This window comes from Pelmatolapia mariae, linkage group LG3_W (assembly GCF_036321145.2).
Source record: "Pelmatolapia mariae isolate MD_Pm_ZW linkage group LG3_W, Pm_UMD_F_2, whole genome shotgun sequence".
NCBI classification, from domain to species: Eukaryota; Metazoa; Chordata; class Actinopteri; order Cichliformes; family Cichlidae; genus Pelmatolapia; species Pelmatolapia mariae.
This window is the reverse complement of record NC_086229.1, coordinates 432,580-436,498: the sequence shown is the minus strand read 5'-3', so window position 1 is coordinate 436,498 and position 3,919 is coordinate 432,580.

Genomic DNA, 3,919 nt, shown 5'->3' with positions numbered 1-3,919 from the left:
TTAAGTAGCAAAGTCCTTATTGTAGTGTATAATCTATAAAGAAACAGGATGTTGTGATAGAAAATTCTGACTTTATTTTTACTTTTTATTTTATTTCTTTTATTTTGAAGTATCTAAGTGTTGAATTGTGACGTGTAATCTAGAAGGAAACAAGATACTGTGTCAGAAAATGTCAAGTTTCATCCTTTCACTGTGTTAAACTGCAACCTGATATCACAGCAAAGGTGAAATGGGTGAATGGAGGTGTTCATGGTATCGGGGGTAAGGTCAGGCCACTTTTGGCCACGAACAAGCTGAAAGGGTCGTGATTTTGAACAAACCCAGAGGGTTAAATAATTAAATCTGTAATTATTCAAACTTGTCATTAATTAATGAAAATTGGAAATAAATAATTGATACATTTTAATGAAATTAATGAAACATTTAAATAAAAAAATTATTGGTGTATTTCTTTAATTCATGTTGGCACTCCCGACCCTCCATAAATGTGGCTGCAGCAGCTGCTCCATCATAAACACTCCTGGCTGTGGGACAGTGGGAGGAGGAGTCAGTTTACAACAAATATGAACAACTGTGAGCTGATGTGGAGCAGTCCAGTGGAAGAGTTTGAAGAAGAAGTTAAAGACCAGTGAAGTCTTTACCAGCAGTGAAAAATCATCATCTGCAGCTTAAACACTAACAGGCTCCGCAGCTCAGAAGGCATGCTCAGTGGTGACATCATCATACTCTCTGTCCAATCCCTGACCTCCTCCATCACGCTGGGTCATCTCCATGGAGACAGCTGGTTTGTTCTTCCTGCTCCAGCAGATGGACAGCAGCAGACCGGTGGAGATGCAGTACGGACAGAAGACCACTAGATGGCAGAAGAGTCTGAGCTCAGAGGGAGGAGGAGCTGAAGGACGAGGAAGCAGAGAGGAGGAGTCAGGAGTATAAAATCTTCTGCTTCTAAACTTTTCTTTTGTTTCAGTGCACACACAGCTGGACACAATTTGTCTCACACTTTGAATTGTACGTCATTGTTGCTGCAGAGTAGTTTGTGTTTAACAGACACTGTTATCACACATGAATTATTTCATGCTTACACAGTAATAACCTACTATCTATGTGCAGCTCTGACCTTTGACCCTAAGTTTCCAAGTCAGATGATCCAAACTTGTGGATGTGGGGGTTCCACTGTTACTGTGGACCATCAGAGTTTTAGATCAGAGAATAAAGAAACTCCCATCATGGATCAGGTCTCAGCAGGAGAGGAACCTGAGTGCAGTAGATACTACTGTGACTGGTGCAGATATCAGTGTGTATTGATCAGCTGAAGAGAGCACAGTGGTGCAGTGGTCAGCACTGTCCCCTCACAGCAAGGAGGTTGATTTTAGCCCCAGCTGGGTGATTTCTGTCCGGTATGTTCTAGAGATGGACCGATCCGATATTACGTATCAGTGTCGGTCCGATACTGACCTAAATTACTGGATCGGATATCGGAGAGAAATAAAAAATGTAATCCGATCCATGAAATATCACAAAAGCACCTCAGAAAACTCGCGACATGGAGTAACTCAGCTCATAACCTTAGCACGTCGGAGCAGTATGCATCACGTGATAGAGCGGCTGTGGCGTGTGAGACCTTAACACAGGGGTCCCCAATCTCAGTCCAGCTCTGTGCATTCAATCATCATCATCATCATCGTTTCTTTATATAGCACTTTAAAAACACACAAAGCTGACCAAAGTGCTGAACAATAGAAACATAATAGATACCATAAGAATAATAAATACGATAAAATAATAAACATAGCGAAAACAATAAAATACAAGTCAGTCAACCACTGAGTCAAAAACAAGCGAATAAAAATGTGTTTTCAATCTGGATTTAAAAACCAGCACTGATTTCGATTGCCTAATGTGAAGAGGAAGATTATTCCAAAGCTTAGGAGCCAGGATAGAGAACGCTCGGTCTCCTCTCAGTTTCAGCCGTGATTTGGGGACTGAGAGCAACAGCTGCTCAGCTGACCGGAGCGAACAAGCGAGGACATAGGGCTTCAGCAAATCAGACATATATGCAGGTGCCAGACCATTTAAAGATTTAAAAACCAATAAAAGAACTTTAAAATGAATCCTAAATTCAATTGGAAGCCAGTGCAGGGAGGCCAGGACCGGAGTAATGTGCTCAAATTTCCTTTTACCAGATAAAAACCGTGCCGCAGCTACTGTACTAGTTGCAGGCGTGTCAGAGTGCCCGGTCCAACCCCTATTAGAAGGGAGTTACAATAATCCAGGCGTGAGGTTATAAAAGCGTGGATAACAGTCTCCAAGTCACGCCATGAAAGAAAAGGTTTAACCTTCGACAGACGCCTGAGTTGATAGAATGACGATTTCATCACCCCATTCACGTGGCCATCAAAGGTAAGTGCAGAGTCGATTTTTAACCCAAGATTGGTAATCGAGCTCTTCAGGTGAGGAGTCAGAACAGCAAGGTCAACATCAGGGATATCAGAGGAACGATTCAGGTCGAACAGAATTGCTTCCGTTTTACGTTCATTAAATTTTAAAAGGTTTTGAGCCATCCATGACTTAACATCACTAAGGCAATCAAGCAGGAGTCTAATTGGGGAGCTATCAGAATGACTGAAAGGAAAATAGAGCTGGCAATCATCAGGATATAAATGAAATGAAACTTTGTGTTTACGAAAGATCGCACCCAGTGGCAGGAGATACAATGAAAACAGTAATGGCCCAAGGTGGTAAACACTGTGCAGTGCTGACAGCTGACAAGACGGTAGAAAGAAAATGAAAGCCTCCTGATTAAGGAGCAGAGTGTGGTAACAATATTTCTAAGTCCAGCAGTAATGAAGGAGGACTCTGTCTGTGGCTCTTCCTCCAGAGGACTTTTCTCCCTCCTCCTTCATTTATTAGTGTTTGTTCTTCATCCTCTACTCACCTGCAGGAACAGCCAGAGCAGACAGCAGCAGCACACACACACCTGCAACAGGACAGAGGTCACTAAAGGTCACCAAAGGTCAGAGGTCATGATGAGGACAGACAGGTGTAGGAACATCAGCTCACCTGCAGCAGTCAGCAGAAACAGGCCTGAAACTGAAGAACACACTGATCAGAGATCAAATGGTCACATGACCAAAGAGAAGCATTCAGACTGCAGTGATTGGTTACTGTTCCCACACATCAATAACCCACAGCGCCCTCCAGTGGTGGAAACACAGATAATACATGAAACATGAAGGAGACTCACAGCAGAGGCAGACGCTCCGTCTCAGACAGCCGTCACCTCCACAGCTCCACAGGTCTGCTCCCCGACCTCCTACATCACACAGAGAAACATCAGCACAGGAGGAGTAATGGTGCACATCAAACTCATGTGATGGTTCGTGCTGACAGCGTGATGGTGTTTGTTAGACAGCAGGAAGTGCTGTGAACTTGTTGTTCCTGCAGACACATGAGTGGAAGGAAACCTGGGACCAGCTGAATGTGTGATGTGTAAACACAACTCCTCTGTTTTCAAACACACAAACATTATTGTTCCAACTCATCCTGCAGCAGGTTTTAAAGGAGTTGCAGGTGCTCTCGTCAGCTTTAAGGGATAAAGGAACAAGACTTTTACTTCTGTGCAGGTTTATCACCTTTTAGTTTACTGCAGAGGAACAGAACTCCACCCAGAACCAGAACCAGGAGAACCCCAGAGACCAGACCTGCTACAACTGGGACCACGAGAGAAGGAGGAGGAGGAGGACAGGGAGGACATGTAAGACCAGTTTCTACAGGAGGAGCAAAGTTTGTGGAGGTGCTTGGAGGAGGAGGACAGTGAGGAGGATGGATGATTTTGAGAGGATCTGCAGGAGAGATGATGAAGATGGTTCAGTCAGTTTATTATCAGGTCACAATGTTACATCAGCTTTTAAACAGGAAG